At 41.6% G+C, this 19477-nt stretch overlaps 1 pseudogene; it reads right to left on the bottom strand.

Annotated features, from left to right (window-relative positions):
- Positions 1–672: 672 nt before the first annotated feature.
- LOC110139329 (cytochrome c oxidase subunit 5A, mitochondrial pseudogene) lies at positions 673–1322 on the bottom strand (annotated as a pseudogene).
- Between the last annotated feature and the right edge of the window lie 18155 nt (positions 1323–19477).

Raw genomic sequence — 19477 nt, 5'->3', positions numbered from 1 at the left:
TTATGGTATTTGGAAAGGGCCTTGATATTCAATGAATATCCATCACTTAACTTGTTAGTGTAACTTTTAAGATACCAAAAAAGGCTTTGAAATTATTTTTAACATATTTTATAAAGCAATTACTATTGAGAAAGTTCACTTATATACTTTTATCCCATTTACATCCATTTAATTCATTTGTTTTTTAGCAAACTGTGCTTGAATTGCTCATCAAAATTTCATGAGACAGTCAGGAAAGCTATCCGTCATCTTGAGTTGCTTTTCCTGTAGACAAATCAGAGAAGTATGAAAAAAAACCCACACAGAGAAGCAAAAAATCTAAAAGTTGGAACATATGGCTCTTCCTAAACTTTTTTATTGCCTTTCTTGAAATAAATTCATAATTTATTTTTTATTTTATGTTTAAGTCTCATGTTGAATTTATAATTTTACAATCTTCAACATCTAATAGAGATAACATAAGCTTGTTTGACTAGTAAACCTAGGTAGAAAAATTTGCATGACTGCAGTATGTTTAATGCAGACAACTCTGAAGTCATGCCTATTTTTATTAAGCCAACAAACTTAATCTGGCCTTTTAGAAAAATTTTATTGGAGTATAGTTGATTTACAATGTTTTGTTAGTATCAGGTGTATAGCAAAGTGAATCAGTTATATGTACATATACTACTCTTTGTTTTATTTTATTTTTTTCAGTTCAAACTCATTTCCCTTTTATTAAAGTCCAAGTTACATTACATGGTTTGGTACTCAACAAAAGAAAAGTTGTTCGAATAAGGTAATATGTTATTATTTCCAGGTGAGTGTTTACAATCAAGTAGCATTATCAATAAGTCCTTGGGAAGCCCATCTTACCCATGGGGTTTACACTTTGTCGAGGCCCAGTTCCTCTGGAGTGGAGATTCCCAGTTCATTCAAAGTTGGTCTAAGTTCCTGGATGACATAGGGGTAGATTTCCTTATGAGGTCCTGCTTTGTTCTTAACAACCTCTAGGATGTGAACTGCACTAGCAAAATCATTTAAATGTCTGCATGCCAGCAAATCAGCATCAATGATTTTGGGTTCTGGAACCAGGTCATAGCCAACAAGTGTGTTCATCCCTTTAGGCAACTCCCAAGCATCAATATCTGGCTTATTGAAGTATGTCACCCGGCGAGCATCAAACTCCTTGCCTGTCTCATGTGACCCATGGGAGTAGCAGCGAAGTGACTGGACAGCGGTGGCGGGACCGGGGGCCAGAGTGGGGTGCAGCAGCCTCGAGGGCTGGCCCGGGCGACTGCGGCTGCAGCTACAGAACAGTGGCAGACAGTGGCGCCTAGCATGACGGCGATGGCGGCACACAGGTTAAGGCTGAAGAGCTGCTCTTTGTTTCAAAGGTTCTTTTCCATATGGACCCTTACAAGGTATTGAGTAGAGTTCCCTGTGCTTCACAGTAGGTTCTCTATGCTCCCAATTTATCCCTGCCCCTCTTATTCCCTGGTAACCACAAGTTTGTTATCTACATCTGTGACTACTTCTGTCTTGTAAATAAGTTCATTTGTACCATTTTTTTGGTAAGAGTCCACATATGAGATATCATATGATATTAGTCTTTCTGTGTCTGACTTCAATATGACAATCTTTGGTTCATCCATGTTGCCGCAAATGGCATTATTTGTTCTTTTTTATGGCTGAGTAATATTCCATTGTGTAAACATACACACACATATGTATCACATCTTCTTTATTCTTTCTCCTGTTGATGGACATTGAGGTTGCTTTCATGTCTTGGCTATTGTAAATAGTGCTGCAATGAACACTGGGGTGCATGTATCTATTTGAATTATGGTTTTTTCAGGATGTATGCCCAGTAGTGGGATTACTGGGTCACATGATTGCTCTATTTTTAGCTTTTGAAGGAAATTCCATACTATTCTCCATAGTGGATGTACCACTATATTTCCACCAACAGTGTAGGAGGGTACCCTTTTCTCTACACCCTCTCCAGCATTTATTGTTTATGGATTTTTTGATGATGGTCATTTTGACTGGTGTGAGTTGGTACCTCATTATAATTTTGACTTGCATTTCTCTAATAATTAGTGATGTTGAGCACTGTTTCATGTGTTTGTTGGCCATCTGCATGTCTTCTTTGGAGAAATGTCTATTTGGACATTTTCTCTTAGGTTTGTTTTTTTGATGTTGAGCTGCATGAGTTGTCTGTATATTTTGGAGATTAATCTCTTGTCAGTAGTTTTGTTTGCAAATATTTTCTTCCATTCTGAGGATTGTCTTTTCATTTTGTTTATAGTTTTCCTTTGCTGTGCAAAAGCTTTTAATTTGATCCTATTTGTTTATTCTTGTTTTTATTTTCATTATTCTAGAATGTGGTTCAGAAAAGGTCTCACTGTGATTTCTGTCAAGGAGTGTTCTGCTTATGTTTTCCTGAAAGAGTTTCATAGTGTTCATTCTTACATTTAGGGCTTTATTCCGTTTTGAGTTTATTTTTGACTATGGTGAATCAACATGGTATATCTCTCCCTCTGTTTATGTTGTCCTTGATTCCTTTCATCAGTATCTTTTAGTTTTCTGAGTACAGGTCTTTTGCTTCCATAGGTAGATTTATTCCTAGGTATTTTATTCTTTTTGTTGTGATGGTAAATGGGATTGTTTCTTTAATTTCTGTTTCTGATATTTTGTGTTAGTGTATAGGAATGCAAGAGATTTCTGTGTATCAATTTTGTATCCTATAATTTTACCAAATTCATTGATGAGCTCTAGTAGTTTTCAGTAGCATCTTTAGGGTTCTCTATGTATAGTATCATGTCATCTGCAAACAGTGATAGTTTTACTTCCTCTTTTAAATTTGTATTACTTTAATTTTTTTCTCTGATTTCTGTGGCTAGAACTTCCAAAACTATATTGAATAATAGTGGTGAGAGTGTACATCTTTGTCTTATTACTGATTTTAAAGGAAATGCTTTCAGTTTTTCACCATTGAATATGATATTTGCTGTGGGTTTGTCATATATGGCCTCTATCATGTTGAAGTATGTTCCCTGTATGCCCACTTTCTGGAGAGCTTTTATCATAAAAGGGTGTTGAATTTTATCAAAGGTTTTTCTGTATCTGTTGAGATGATCATATGGGTTTTTTTCCCTCAATTTTGTAATATGGTGTATCACATTGATTTATTTGTATATATTGAAGAATCCTTGCATCCTTACTTGATGATGGTGTATAATCCTCTTGATGTACTGTTGGATTCTGTTTGCTAGGATTTTGTTGAGAATTTTTGTGTCTAAGTTCAATAGTAATAATGGCCTGTAATTTTTTTTTGGTGGATATTTTTGTCTGGTTTTGGTATCAGGGTGATGGTGGATTCATAGAATGAGCTTAGTAGTGTTCCTTCTTCTGCAGTCTTTTGGAAGAATTTGAAAAGAATGAGTGTTAATCCTTATCTAAATGTTTGATAGAATTTGCCTGTGAAGCCATCTTTTCCTGGACTTTTGTTTGTTGGAAGATTATCAGTCACTGTTTCAATTTCATTGCTTGTGATCAGTTTTTTTTAATATTTTCTATTTCTTGCTGGTTCAGTTTAGAGAAGATTGTATCTTTCTAAGAGTTTGGCCATTGCTTCCATGTTGTCCATTTTATTAGGATACAGTTGCTTGTAGTAGTCTCTTATGATCCTTTACACTTCTGTGGTGTCAATTTTAACTTCTCCTTTTTCATTTCTAATTTTATTGATTTGAGTCCTCTTTTTTTTCCTCAATGAGTCTGGCTAAAGGTTTATCAAATTTATCTTCTCAGAGAATGAGCTTTTAGTTTCAATGATCTTTGCTATTATTTCTTTGTTTCTTTTTCATTTATTTCTGCTCTCACTCTATGATTTCTTTCCTTCTACTAAATTTGGGCTTTGTTCTTCTTTCTCTTGTTGCTCTAGGCATAAGGTTGGGTTGTTTGAGATTTTTCTTAATTCTTGAGGTAAGATTATATTGATATGAACTTACCTCTTAGAACTATTTTTTGCTGCATCCCATAGGTTTCGGGTCATTGCATTTTCATTCTCATTTGTCTTTATGTATTTTTAAATTTCCTCTTGATTTCTTTTGTGATCCATTGGTATTTAGTAGTATATTGTTTAGCTTCCATGTGTCTATGTTTCTTTCAGTTTCCCCACTGTAATTGATTGCTAATCTCATCGTGTTGTGGTCAGAAAAGATGCTGGATTACAGTATTAATTTTCTTAAATTTATTGAGACTTGATCTGTGACCCAAGATGTGATCTATCCTGGAGAATGTTCCGTGTTGCACTTGAGTAGAAAGTTTAGTCTCCTGCTTTTGGATAGATTGTCCTATAAATACTAATTAAGTCTATATGGTCTAATGTGTCATTTAAGGCTTGTATTTTCTTAGTAAGTTTCTGTTTTGATAATTTGTCCATTGGCGTAAGTGGAGTGTTAAAGTGCCCCACTATTATTGTGTTACTGTTGATTTCCCCTTTTATGGCTGTTAGCATTTATCTTTTGTATTGCTGCTGCTGCTGCTAAGTTGCTTCAGTCGTGTCCGACTCTGTGCCACCCCATAGATGGCAGCCGGTTAGGCTCCCCCGTCCCTGGGTTTCTCCAGGCAAGAATACTAGAGTGGGTTGCCTTTTCCTCCTCCAATGCATGAAAGTGAAAAGTGAAAATGAAGTCGCTCAGTTGTGTCTGACTCTTTGTGACCTCATGGACTGCAGCCTACCAGGCTCCTCCATCCATGGGATTTTCCAGGCAAGAGTACTGGAGTGGGCTGCCATTGCCTTCTCCAATCTTTTGTATTGAGGTGCTTCTATGTTGGGTGCATAAATAATTCAATTGTTATATTTTCTTCTTTGATTGATCTCTTAATCATTATATAGTGTCCTTCCTTGTCTCTTGTAACAGTCTGTATTTTAAAGACTGTTTTGTCTGATATGAGTATTACTACTCCAACTTCCTCTTGACTTCTATTTACATGAAATATCTTTCTCCATCCCCTCACTTTCAGTCTGTATGTGTTCCTAGTTCTGAAGTGGGTCTCTTGTAGACAGCACACATAGGGGACTTGTTTTTTTATCCATTCAGCCAACCTATGTGTTTTGGCTGGAGCATTTAATCCATTTACATTTAAGGTATTATTGATATATATGTTCCTATTGCCATTTTCTTAATTGTTTTGGGAGGTCTTTTTTCTTCCCTTCCTCTCTTGTTCTCTTTTGTTTCTTGCCTGGAGAAGTTACTTTAGCAATTGTTGTAAAGGTGGTTTGGTGTTGCTACATTCTCTTAACTTTTGCTTGTCTGTAAAGCTTTTGATTTCTCTGTGGAATCTCAGCAAAAGCCTCACTGGGTAGCGTATTCTTGGTTGTAGATTTTTCCCTTTCATCACTTTAAATATATCCTGCCACTCCCTTCTGGCCCGCAGAACTCCTGTTGAAAAATCAGCCGATAACCTTATGAAGATTCCCTTGTGTGTTACTTATTGCTTTTCTTTTGTTGCATTTATTTATTTACTTTACTTACTATTTTTATGAACCTTGTTGCTTTTAATATTTTGTCTTTGTATTTTTGTTAATTTGATTGTTCCAGCGTTTTCTTCCTTGGTTTATCCTGTATGGAAATTTCTACACTTCCTGGACCTGGTTGACTGTTTCTTTTCCCATATTTGGAAAGTTTCGAACTATGATCTCCTTAACTATTTTCTCAGGCCCTTTCTCTTTTTCTTCTTCTTCTGGGATTCAAATGTTGGTGCAACTCATGTTGTCCCAGAGATCTCTGAGACTGTCCTCATTTCTTTTCATTATGTTTCCTTTATTCTTTTCCATGCAGAGATTTCCACTACTCTATCTTCCAAGTCATTTTTCCATTCTTCTGCCTCAGTTATTTTGCTATTGGTTCTTTCTTTGCTATTGATTCCTTCTATGTTTTGCTGTTCACAAACCAGTTGCTGCCCTCCCTTCTTAGGCTCTGAGCTCCCCCTCTGTCCAGTCTAATTTCGACACTGGTGAGCGGCCTTCCCAGGGGGTGGGTATCTTTCCTTTTCTATAGCTCACTCCCCAGGGCACAGGCCCTGTTCTGACTCCTTCTTTTTCTTTTCCCTTTTGTCCTATTTAGTTACATAGAAGTTTTCTTGTCTTTTTATACATCTGAGGTCTTCTATCAGCATTCAGTAGCTGTTCTGTGTGAATCATTCCACTTGTAGATGTATTTTCAATGTTTTTGTGGAGAAAGGTGAGCTCTGCTTCACTCCTTTGCCATCTTGATCCCAACCTAAACTAGCTTTTATTTATTGAAAATTATCCCAGACCACACAAACTTGAAAAACATTGGGATTTATTGCTATGTTTCTGAGATTTATATGAATACTTAAGCTCTTATTTTTCTTAGGGCTTCTCAGGTGGCTCAGTGGTAAAGAATCCACCTGCCAGGGCAGGAACCACAGATGTGGGCTCTATCTCTGGGTTGGGAGGATCCCCCAGAGGAGGAAATGGGAACCTACTCCAGTATTTTTGCTGGGATAATCCCATGGAGAGAGGAGCCTGGCAGGCTCTAGTCCATAGTGTTGCAAAGAGTTGGACAAGCCTGAGCGACTGACGTACTTATGAGTTAGGTATAAATAGAGAAACACATTTACTAATTTATATGAGTTGATGCTCATCTTTGCCTAATTTCTTCCCCTTCAGTCTGATCTTCCCATAAGGGACTATAGGACATTTGTTCAGGATGTCCATGCATGTGTGCTAAGTTGCTTTATGTTCAGCTGACTCTCTGCCACCCTGTGGACTGCAGTCCACCAGGCTCCTCTGTCCAAGGGAATCTCCAGGCAAGAATACTGGAGTGGATTGCCATTTCCTTCTCCAAGGGATCTTCCTGACCCAGGGATCAAACAGGTGTCTCTTATGTTTCCTGCATTGGCAGGCAGGTTCTTTACCACTAGCACCATGTGAGAAGTCCCTTGTTTAGGATGGCAGACCTCTAAAAAGTTGTTTGAGATATAAAAGTTCAAATCTCGCAAGATTTCAATGTGACTATTTCAATGTGACTCCAGGCCAAGAAACCTTTTTATGGCTTAAAACCAACAAGGCTTTCAATGGCTTCCCTATGATCCCATGAGCCAACCCTAAAGATGATGCAAAAGATGCAGCCCTCTCAAGGTTCAGAGCTACTCCCACTGGCAGCCAAAACAAAGGTTTAGGCAAAGCTCCCAGAGGACCCCTAACTGCAGTAGGATGCCAGCGGCCAATGGAGTGCTGCCGCATTCTGCCCTGCCCATTCTTGGGGCCTTCACTCTGACCATTGGCAAAGGCAAAGCCCATCAAGCTTTCAGTACGTAAAACACACATAGAAGAAAATGTCCCCGAGAGGGAAAGGATCAGTCATCTCTGGGCACCCAAAACAAAACTCACAAGAGTTGCAACGCAGAGAATTAATTATTTTTACAAATGTTTTTCTCCTGCCAATTTGACCATAGAACAGAAAGGACAAGAAGAAAATTCTTCCCTCTTGATTAGTGCTAGAGACTCGGGAGAGCTGACTTTTTAAGAATTTTTATGTTCTGCTAGCTTTGGTCAGTTCTCCCAGGACCCCTCCCCACAAGCCCTTGAGACAGTAGACATGGGGCATCCCAGGCTTTGAAGGTGACACCTTCATTGTCCAGAAACTGTGAGGGAGGCAACATGTAGGGTCTCGAGCTGACCCTGAGAATTAAGTAGGCCTAAAACAGACTGGAAAGAAACAAAATTAGCCAGGAAAAGAGGGAAAAAACAAAGTTAATGTGTAAGTTTTATGTGATATGGCAGCCCATGATGATCTCAAAGAAGTGGCAAAATGAAGCTTTTATACTAGCTTGAACAGAGAGGCTTGTATGTGGGGATGCTAACGGAAGATCCCAATTATTTTCCCAAGGTCTGTTGGTACAGATTTCCTCAACCTCAGCTCCTCATCTCTGGTAATAAGAATGTCTCCTTTCTACTGGTATAGGGAATACATCTTCACAAGGGAGATTTATCTCCTTCTTTCAGGAAGAAAGGGGGCAGATTAGAGGGTCTCTCTTCTATCTGCTGGCTTTTAAGTGCCTTTAGCTTGAAATAATCCTTATGTCAAAGTGATATATTTTTAGGTGGCATATTCTGCCACCCTTTAGACTACTACACCAAAGTAACCAATAGTGGGTGATATAAATAATAAAATTTATTTGTCAAGATTCTGAAGGCTGGTGCCAGCAGATTTGGTGCTTGGTGAGAGCCCTCGTCTGGGTTGCTGACTTCTGACTTCTCATTGTATCCTTGTAGGGCAGAAAGAGAGTGGGAGAGCTCTCTGGGGTCCTTTTTACAAGGGTACTAATCCCACAGTTTTTTTTTAGTTGAGGTATGATTGACATTTACATTATATGTTTTAGATATACAACATGATTCAATATATGCATATATTGTGCAATGATAATGACAATAAGTTTAGTTAACATTTATCACCATATAGTTACAACTTTTTTTTGTGTATGTGATGAGATCTTCTAATCCCATTCTTGAGATCACTATTCTTATGACCTGATTTCCTCCCAAAGATCTCACTACTGAATACCATCACATTGGGAGGCTGGATTTCATTATGTAAATTTTGGAGGGACACAAACATTTTACACCACACAAGGTTAAAGAGGATTTATAGCATCTTCTCAAATAAGAAAATATCTCCCGTATGTTTTAAAGGTAAATCTTGTTCCTGTAGGTAAAAGCACGTTATATAAGCATGTCACCTCCAAAATATAAGAATTAAAATAATAGAACATTGTCAATGTTTCAAGTACAATTTCTTCTAAATATGGTGGCCCAATAGCTTGAATTAGTTGCCTCTATTTTCATAAAAAAATTAATTTATGAGCATGCAGTTGGACACCTGAAACATGTACATTATTAGTTTCTGTTTCTGAAGTGCCAAAAATAGTATGATTTGGCTTGGATGTGTATTCAGGGTTCTAAATGAAATATGAATCCCTTAAGCACAATGAACAGGGTGTTTGTGCTTTTATTCTTCTGCTCATCAGAAGTTTATAGCCTCAATCTAGGAATTTACCCACACAGATTTAGTCAGAAAAGAAGCTCATTAAAATCTCTTGATTCTGAAGCAGAAATAGAATTAAGGGCTGCAAAGTTGAGTCCATTATTTTGCAAGGAAAGTGCTTAGAATTCTATTTAAATAGACTGCAATTAAGCCTGTGCAATTATTGTTCCCAAACTATGGTATAGTTGCTTAGAGTCTCTCTTTAACTAACCGAAAACAAATCCCTCAAATTCCAAATGAAATCCACCTTCTGACACAATCTTCAATCACCTAGGTGTCAGGGCCGTTGCAGTCAAGGTGTTGTCACGCTGTAGCACTTGAGTATTTAGAAAGTGGCAGTAATAAAACACTGAAACCTCGGTGTGGAGATGCTTCTGCCAGCCCTGCTGGCTACCGAGTTTAGGAGTTACCTGAATCCCAGGTCAACCTTGCCAAGTGCACACGGCACTCAGGATAAAGAACCGCTTCAGAGCAGGGGCCTCCCTGATAGCTCAGTTGGTAAAGAATCTGCCTGAAAGGCAGGAAATCCCAGTTTGATTCCTAGGTTGGGAAGATCCCCTGGAGAAGGGATAGGCTACTCACTTCAGTATTCTTGGGCTTCCCTTGTGGCTCAGCTAGTAAAGGATCCGCTCGCAATGTGGGAGACTGGGTTTCATCCCTGGGTTGGGAAGATCCCCTGGAGAAGGGAAAGGCTGCCCACTCCAGTATTCTGACCTGGAGAATTCCATGGACTATACAGTTGAGGAGTCGCAACCAGTCAGACACAACTGAACAACTTTCACTTCACTTCACTTCAGAACAAGGAGACCTGAGTAGACATCCTGGATACCCACTCACTGGTTACCTATGTGATGAATTTGACACCATCACTCACCTCCTGCTGCTGCTCCTGAAACTAAGAGATGCTTTGTAGGGATTATCACAAACCAGGTTCTGTTCAGTGCACTAAACATACTCCACACCACAACCCTACAAGATCTGAACAGAGAGTGAGAAACATTTTGAAAGTCATACAGCCAGTAAGTATGGACTGAATTTTTATCCAATTCCTTTTTTTTTATTCCACAGCTAACATTCTTTCTTATATAGCTGTTCTCCACAGACGTAAAAAGGGTTGAATGGATAATAAGTATCTGTAAGTTATTTTAGCATTTAAAGTCTTTGTGGTTGAGTTGATAGGTGTCAAACCCTTAGAACAATAACATAGTAACTGTTCTGTAAGTGTGGCTGCAGCTATGATATTGACGATAATAGTCATCATGTGGGGTGCACTCTTGGTTTCTGAATATGCACTGTCGGTGACGGTTAGATAGAATTGATTACACACATTTTTAAAGATGAGTAATCAAGTGGTCATTGTTATACAAAAGCACAAATTGGAGAGAGAAAGAGACCTGGGTTTGAGGTCAGATGATAAATTTGAGGTCAAATGATCAGGGTCCCAGTTTTGACCTCTTGCATTTTGTCACTCAAAACAAGAACTACCTGGGGGTCTTCATGAGGATTTTCAACTACACGTGAGATTCTGTTTGTAATCGGCACAACAATTTAACAATGCCGGTCAATGTTTAGAGAAAGTAATCTCTTTGGGGCCTAAGGGTTTATTGATACTGCTTTCTCTTTGTTGTTGCCAACAGAATAAGGGGTACTTACACAGTCTGTAACTCATGTAATCTGGCATACAAGGCTTGGGTTTAAAAGAATTGCTTCCTTTTTTCCATTTTAACAAGGGCATTTGACTATTAGTGGACAACCTCCAGTAATATATATTTAAAAATTCATTTAGCATATTGTTTGTTGATATGGTAGAGTTCTTCAAACAATGCTTGTGCTTGATAAGAGTTGTGTGTTAGCTGCTGTTATTAATGCTGCTTTTAGAGAAATTGACCAGGAGGGATGCTTTATACAGTTTTTGTCCTCCTTCAGAGACATATGTTGAAGCTAATCCCCAGCATGATACTATGTGGAGGTGGGACTTTGGGGAAGTGATTCAATTTGGATGACACATTAGGGGAAGAGCCCTCATGATGGGATGGTGCCCTCGCCAGGGGATGGAGAGCTAAGCAGTTGTTTCAACATGTGAGGATACAAGAGAAGCCAGCTGGTCACAACCCTGAAGAGAACTCAACCCTGACCCTGCTGCACTTGATCTTAGACATTGAATCTCCATGACTGGGAGAAATAAGTGTCTGTGGTTGGTAAACCACTCATTTTTACAGTATTTTGTTCAAGCAGTTCAAATGGACCAAGACAGAAGCAAATAATCCTAGCCAGCTCTGCCTGCTCCAGAGACTCTTGTGATGGCGACATTTGTGAATGTGTAAGATGGTGATGGGTAGCGAGCAACTTTGCGTTTCGGATGCAGGTAATGAGAACAACGCCTTTGTGGAAGTTTTGAGCACCATGGACAGATGTTTATAAGTTATACAAGAGAGGCAGCCATGGTAGAGAAAGAGTTCGGATGTTGAAGGAAGGAGAAAACTGGAGAAAGAGTGGCTCAGGCTGTGGGTCCAGCAGGGTAGCCACTGGCCAGCACACGTGGCCATTGAGTGCCTGTAAGGCCCTTGTTTGGACGGAAAAACCTGCTGTCCGTGTGAAATGACACATAGATTCAAAGTCTTAGTGCAAAATCAGAATGTGAAATATCTCATTAATTATTATTTTGATGGTGGGTTGAAGTGATCATATTTTGGATGGACTGGAGTAAATAAAATATATTTTTAAAGGTAGCTTTACTTGTTCCTTTCTACTTTTTTAATTTACTAGGAAATTTGAAATACATCCAGGATCCTAGAGATTATCATACTTGGTGAAGTAAGTCAGACAGCAAAAGACAAATATCATATGATATCATTTGTATGTGGAATCTTAACAAATGATACAAATTAACTTATTTACAAAACAAAAGTAGACCAACAGACATAGAAAACAAACTTATGTTTACCAATGGGGAAAGGAGAGGAGGAATAAACCAGGAATTTGGGATTATCGGATACACATTATATATGTAAAAGAGAAACAACAAGGACCTACTGTATAGCACAGGGAACTATACTCAATATTTTGTAATAACCTTTATGGGAAGAGAGACTGAAAAAGTGTATGTGTGTATATATATACATACGTACATACACACACATATACTCACATATAACATTCACTTTGCTATATACCCAAAACGAACACAACATTCTAAATCAACTCTACTCCAATAAAAAACAAGCATCCACTGCTCACTTCATGCTGTTTTGGGGTGGGGGGGGCAGCACTGTGCTAAAGAAAAGGGACTGTGGAAAGGGTACATTAACAGACGTGGGGGATGGAGGCACGGTCACAGCCCTGGGCACACACGGACCCAGGACCCACACAGAGCCAGCCATCCAGGTTTTAGGACAGTGCTTCCTTCTGCACCCCCAGTGCAGGCACCAACAGGACTGCTGCCAACCTCCCTGGAGCTGGATGGACTGCAATCAGGTCATCAACTCTGGCCCATGAGTCAGAACTTCTGAGTAAGTCCTGAGACTTGAGATTAAATTCTTATGTTTGTCTCTCATTAACACGCCCCCAACCCCCTTACCCAAGGACTCTGTGAATCATACTATACCCACTCAAAATAGTTTTGAAAGGCCCTCTAATAGCACAGGGAACTTGACTCAATACTCTGTAATGGTCTATTTGGGAAAAGAATCCAAAAAAAAAAAAAAAAAAAAAAGGAAAGAGTGGATATACGTATAACTGGGGCTTCCCAGATAGCTCAGTTGGTAAAGAGTCCACCTGAAATGCAGGAGACCCGTGTTTTGATTCCTGGGTCAGGAAGATCCGTTGGAGAAGGGATAGGCTACCCACTCCAGTATTCTTGGGCTTTCCTTGTGGCTCAGCTAGTAAAGAATCTGCCTGCAATGCGGGAGACCTGGGTTCAGTCCCTGGGCTGGGAAGATCCCCTGGAGAAGGGAAAGTCTACCCACTCCAGCATTCTGGCCTAGAGAATTCCAGGGACTATACAGTCGATGGAGTCGCAAAAAGTTGGATATGACTGGGCGACTTTCACGGATAACTGGTTTGCTTTGCCGTACACCTGAACTAGCACAACACCGTAAATCAACTGTACTTCAATGATTTTTTTTTAAAAAGCCCCTCTATGACTGGTTTGTTTTTCATTGAGGTATAGATTAAAAAAATTTTTTTTATAAAAACCCCTGTCCCCAAGACCCAGCACTGTGATGGCAATTAGCATGCCTGCTATGTTTTTGTAGGTGGCCCTTAAATGTCTGTTGAATGCTTGCATGAATATTTGGAAACCCTGAAACAATGAACTCAGCCGCTATATCAATGCATTCTGTGAGTATTAGCAATTAAAGCCTTCAGTCCAAGCACTCATGAATGACCCAAGTTCCCAGGAGCACGGTTGACCAGCTCCTGCTGCTTTGATTCCTGTCCTGCGTGGTTTCACAGAGGTTTACTGAAGGCGGTGGGGCCTCCTCCATAGAGGGTATCCCTGCTGTCTTCCCCTAAAAAGGGGCCGATCTCTGCTGTTAGGCTTATAGGTGAAATTTTGTCCATGTTATGGCAAGGGACCATCAAAATCTTGACCCCTGTCTACCTCAGTGATTACCAAGGGAACCCCCCGCACACACAAGCAGCAGAATGAAGACACATGTGTACTGGTGTCTGGATAAGCCCTGGTATTCCAGAGCTGAGCCCTGATACACAGCTGGGGTGGGCGTTTTGGAAAGGGGCCTTCCCCTCATCCGTGTAAACCTGGGGACCTTCAGGATAGGCACGGCCCAAGGGCACACCGGGAGAAAGGAGACCAGCTGTCTGTATTCCTAGGAAAACACGGTCACTCCCATCCTATATGGCATGCCCAAGAGAGGTAGGGTAGTTACCTGACCTGCCTGACTGCCTGGCCACCTGGGTCCCCTCTGGGGCCAGGAAGAGAACCAGGAGACGGGTGCAGCGCCTCAGGCGCCCCTGAGGTTACAGCAGCCCTGCAAGGCTTGGGTCTCAGACTGATCAGATCAGAGCTGCTCAGCCGGGGTCGGCTGCACTGACAGCCAAGGCCTTGGCTGGCACAAGTGTGGATGAAGTTTCTCTTCTGGAGCAAGTCAGGAGGCAAGACACAGCTGAAGGGATGCTGGCCGCCTCCCCAAGGGGCTCAGAAAAGAGCCTGGATCCAGCCCAGCCGCGGGAGGCAGGCACCAGAAGCCAGCTCCTCCCAAGACTCGATGAGGGTCGCAATCATTCGGTTCCACTGGGTTTAACAGTTTCCTCACTTTTCTGTTTGTCTTTCCCTCTCCCCCTCTCCCTGCTGCTTTTTACTTGTTTCCTTACAAACACACCTTTCTATACCTCAGAATTTACTGTGGCTTAGTGATGCCATTGTTTTAGTGATAGATTTTTATTTCTAATTAAAAAAAAAAACAAGGCTAATAAATAAAACATCCTTAAGCCTCAGTTTTATTTTTTGAAAAAATAAACTGGTAGACTAGCTAAAGTTTAAGCACCCATGAGGCTGCAAAATTCTATTTTTCCTTTAAAAGTATGCATGTGGGCTATGAAAAATCACATTTGTATGTATGTGTTCAGAGGTAGATGTATTTATATTTTCTTTAGGAGTGGAACATAAATTTCTGGTCCTTTGTGAATGTTTAAAAATTGATCCTTCTTTTTTTAATTTTATTTATTTATTTATTTATTTTCATTTATTTTTATTAGCTGGAGGCTAATTATGTTACAATATTGTAGTGGTTTTTGCCATATATTGACATGAATCAGCCATGGATTTACATGTGTTCCTCATCCCGATCCCCCCTCCCACCTTCCTCCCCATCCCATCCCTCTGGGTCTTCCCAGTGTACCAGCCCTGAGCACTTGTCTCATGCATCCAACCTTGACTGGCGATCTGATCCTTTGACAACATTTTTAGGCTTCTTGTAAATAAACTATTCTTTAGCAACCAAAAAAAAAAAAAGAGAGAGAGGGAGAGAACCAGTGTGATTGAGTAGTTGTTATGTTTCAGTCACTGTGGTAAGCACTTTAAATGTGTCTTATGTCATTGAAGGGGCTTCCCAGATGGTGCAGTGATAAAGAATCTGCCTGCCATTGTAGGAGATGCAAGAGACACTAGTTTGATCCCTTGGGTTGGGAAGATCCCCTGGAGTAGGAGAGGGCAACCCACTCCAGTATTCTTGCCTGGAAAACTCCATGGACAGAGGATGCATAGTACAGGGCTTGCGAGGAGCTGGGCCCAGTTGAGAGGCTGAGCATACACGAACACATCATTGAATCCTCTGTACCCACTTTACAGATAGGGAAACTGAGGCCCCGAGGGGTGGTTTCACTGCAGGCGGTGGAGTGGCCACATGAGCACAGCCCTGCCTGGATCTGCACATGATTTGAAACTCCTGCAGTGCTGCCTGTACCTCTCCAGTTCACGCTTCCTGCATCTGCCTTGTCTTTTCAGTTCAGTTCAGTCGCTAAATTGTGTCCGACTCTGACTCCATGGACTTCAACACGTCAGGCCTCCTGTCCGTCACCAACTCCCAGAGTTTACTCAGACTCATGTCGGTTGCATTGGTGATGCTATCCAGCCATTTCATCCTCTGTCGTTCCCTTCTCCTGCCTTCAATCTTTCCCAGCATCAGGGTCATTTCCAATAAGTCAGCTCTTCACATCAGGTGGCCAAAGCATTGTCTAATTTTACTTTCTTCTTAAACATTTGCTCCTTTTCTGTTTTCCCTCCTTTTGTCTTCTTTGTTCATTCCTCTGCTAAATTTACCTTCTCTTTATTGTCTTGTTTAACATTTTTCCTTCCTCCCACTCTTTCACTTTTCTTGATTGTTTAAGGCAGGCTTTAATGGTCAGTGGGATAAACACAGCAGGGGTGACCCAGGGGAAGCCGTACACCCACCCCTCCTCCGGCTCCAGCGGTGGCCTCTCCTCCCCTCCATGGTGATGGTGCTCAGACGTGAGCATGCATCAGAAACAGCCAGCTGCAGGGCTGGCTAGAGCACAGTGTTCAGAGCCCCCATGTCCAGAACTCCTGACTCAGCAGGTCTGCTGTGGGGATCTGTGTTTCTCACTAGTTCCCAAGTGATACAGCCGCTGACCCAGGGACTATGGTTCAGGTAGCGTCCCTCCATGGGGTTCCCAGTATGCTCAGAGAGTGCATGCTGCCACCTCAGTCGTGTCTGATTCTTTGCCCACCAGGCTTCTCCATCCATAGGATTCTCCAGGCAAGCATACTGGAGTGGATTGCCACGCTCTCCTCCAGGGGATCTTTCTAAGTCAGGAATTGAACTTGCCTATCTTGTGTCTTCTGCATTGCAGGTGGATTCTTTACTGAGCCACCAGGAAAGCCCCATGCTCAGAGAAATTTCCGTAAAATACCTGCAGCAAGTCTCACAAGACCCACAGGTGTTAATCTTTATTTTTATTTATTTTTCTTTCTTTTTTATTTATTTATTTTAATTGGAGGCTAATTACGTTACAGTATTGTGGTGGTTTTTACCATCCATTCACATGAATCAGCCATGGGGGAGGTGTTAATGCACGGGTTTCATTCGTAGATGATGGCTCCTGAAAGTCATCTCAGTCGTGTGTCTTAGAACCCCTGATCTCTGGTACCTAAACTCTTTGGTATCTGGACAAATTGGGCCCATGATGGCATGAGCCAGAATGCAAGCTCACATGGGCAGGGGAGAGGTCACACTTCTGTGCACCGACTCTGGTCTGACCTCAATGACTGGTTGATTCTGGACCCAGGAGATATGGCAGGGAGTCAGCTCAGGAGTTACGATAGTGTTCCTGCCTCTTGGTGGTCTGGTTCCTTGTTGGCCACTTTCTCCAATGGCAGAGTCATCATAGATGGTCTTGGTATGTGACTCCCTCCTAAGAAACTGGCTTAAGCAAGTGTTAAATCTGAATAACTAGCTCCGTTCTGCCTATGCTGGGTGGTTTTCTTAACTAATTAGGATTTAGTTGTGGGCCTCTGCAAACCTTCTCAGAAGACTCAGGTATAAAGAAAAGGAAAGGAAGGTCCAACCCTGGGGCTCTGGCACTTGTAGGAAAGGTGTTTGGATTCCAGGAGGCATCTGAGTCTGGGTTTTTCCAAACTTTTGGCAGCCTGCTGAAGGGTACAGCCCCTGAAGTTTGGACCAAGTCTCCAACCTGGGCATTTTCTCCTGGTGGGTATGTGGATCTTTTCCCAAGACCCTCGCACAGTGGGCTGTGTCTGACTGAGCTCCGTTTGACCTGGTTGTTAAACCTCCCACCCAGCCTCAGGAAGCCCCACCAGTTGTGGCTGAGGAACTGCTCCTCAGTTCACGTGTGTCTACTACCTCCTCCTGTTGTATTTTCTCTACAATCCTTGATAACATCTGTGGTTAATGCTCAAGAAGGTTATAGGATTCCCTGTCATTGCCACATTAGAAGGATCTCAGTCCACAAAACTGCCCCCACTTCCCACATCAGTTGCAAACTTGGGAGTCCAAGACCATCCTTAGATCTAGTACTTCACAAGAAGGACCCACAGAACTCACTGAAAGTTAAACTCATGGTCCTGGTTTATTAGATCTAGAGGATGCAGATTAAAATCAAGCAGAGAAGAAGCTCTTGGGGCAGAGTTTGGAGAGATCCAAGTTCAGAGTGTCCAATTGTCCTCTCCTCATGGACAGCGTCACTTTCCTGGCGTTAGTGAGGGATACAGACACAGAGAACTGCCCACCAGGAAGCTCACCCAAGTCTTTGTGTCCAGAGTCCTTACAGGGGCTCAGTTGTGTAAAGCTGGCTGGCCACCCACAAGGCTGACCTCAACCTCTGGCCCTCTGGGAGGTTGGGCTGATTCCATACTGACTGCCCTCTAAAAGGGCTGAAAGCCCCTTCCCTCTAAATCACATTGCTGGGGTGACTCAGAGCTCCCTGGTGAACAGTTTCATGAGGCAGCACATCCCAAGGGTTTAGAGATTACACCTCCAGGGTCCAAGGGCAAAGGCCAAACATCTCCTTGTGTACTTAGTCACTTAGTCGTGATGACTCTTTGTGACTCCATGGACAGTAGCCCACCAGGCTCCTCTGTCCATGGAATTCTCCAGGCAAGAGTACTGGAGTGGGTTGCCATGCCCTTCTCCAGGGGATCTTCCTGACCCAGGGATCGAACCCGGGTCTCCTGCACTGCAGGCGGATTCTTTACCCTCTGAGTCACCAGGGAAGCCCAAAACATCTCCCTGGACAAGGATAAATCCTTTACTGACACTACTGAGACCAGTCTGGTTATGGTGTGCTGCCCAGAGTGGCAGCGTTTGGAGAGGCAGGTCGCATAGTTGGCACTCCATCCCATCCCATCTGAATCTCCAGAAGAAGATGTATTAGTAAAACCCATCCCCACTAAGTCTCTGAACTTAACTGACAGCATAGAGATACCGCCTTTCAAGGGGTATAACTTCAGACTTTCTATGAATCAACAGTTCAGCTGAGAGAAAGGATGTTTATGGCGATGGCCAAATGGATGCAGAATTCACGCAACCCGTGAAGCAAGCAGGCCACCTCTGAAGCTTTGCCCGGGTGGGGGTCTCACTCAGGCACGCTTCTAGCTCAGCCACTCTAGTGCACACATTCTAATATACACATGAGGACAGAGTCTTGCTGTCTTGTAGGGAGAGACCTAATCGTTAAGGTTTGTGCAACTAGCCGTTGCCAGCTACTTAGAACAAATAAATACTGTATGTGCCATTTAAAATTGCAAATGAACTCAGCGTCATGTCACTGGAAGTGCTTGCATGAGAAGAGACACCACAGATTGAGGTTCTGACTAATTAGAACTCCAGGGAATTCAGCCAATCAGAAGCCACAATGCCCTGATTATGCCTGGTCATCACACAGATGTCAGCTCTCAGAATTCAGTAACTAAAGGACACTGGTAATGAATGGAGCATGAGAGAAGCAACACGGGTCAACTAAAAAGTGAATTAAACTAAAAAGTGCCTGTGGTTAGGACAAACACAGGAAAATAAGATTGTATATGTCCCCAGATATCTATATTTGGGAGAGAGCTTGACAAGGACAAAGTATATTATTAATATAAGGCTTGTTAAAATAACCAAAAAAAAATAAAAAAGACAAATTTAGAAGACTATAAATTTCTCATATAAGATGCAAAGCCTCATTAACTCTTAATGACACGGTTAGGGTCACATTTTCAAACAGAATGAAGAGTAAGAAAAAAAATATCCTTGTTAAGAATTTTTTTTTGATGTGGACGATTTAAAAAAGGTCTTTAGTGAATTTGCTACAATATTGTTTACTTTTTAGTATTTGTTTTTGTTTTTTGGCCCCAAGGCATGGGACATCTTAGCTCCCAGATCAGGGATAGAATGTGAAACCCCCGCACTGGAAGTGGAAGTCTTAACCACCAGAGCATC

The sequence above is a fragment of the Odocoileus virginianus genome, chromosome 19, assembly GCF_023699985.2.
Source record: "Odocoileus virginianus isolate 20LAN1187 ecotype Illinois chromosome 19, Ovbor_1.2, whole genome shotgun sequence".
In the NCBI taxonomy this organism is placed as follows: Eukaryota; Metazoa; Chordata; class Mammalia; order Artiodactyla; family Cervidae; genus Odocoileus; species Odocoileus virginianus.
Note: the sequence above shows the minus strand (reverse complement) of the source record. Positions and strands in the feature narration are given on the sequence as shown.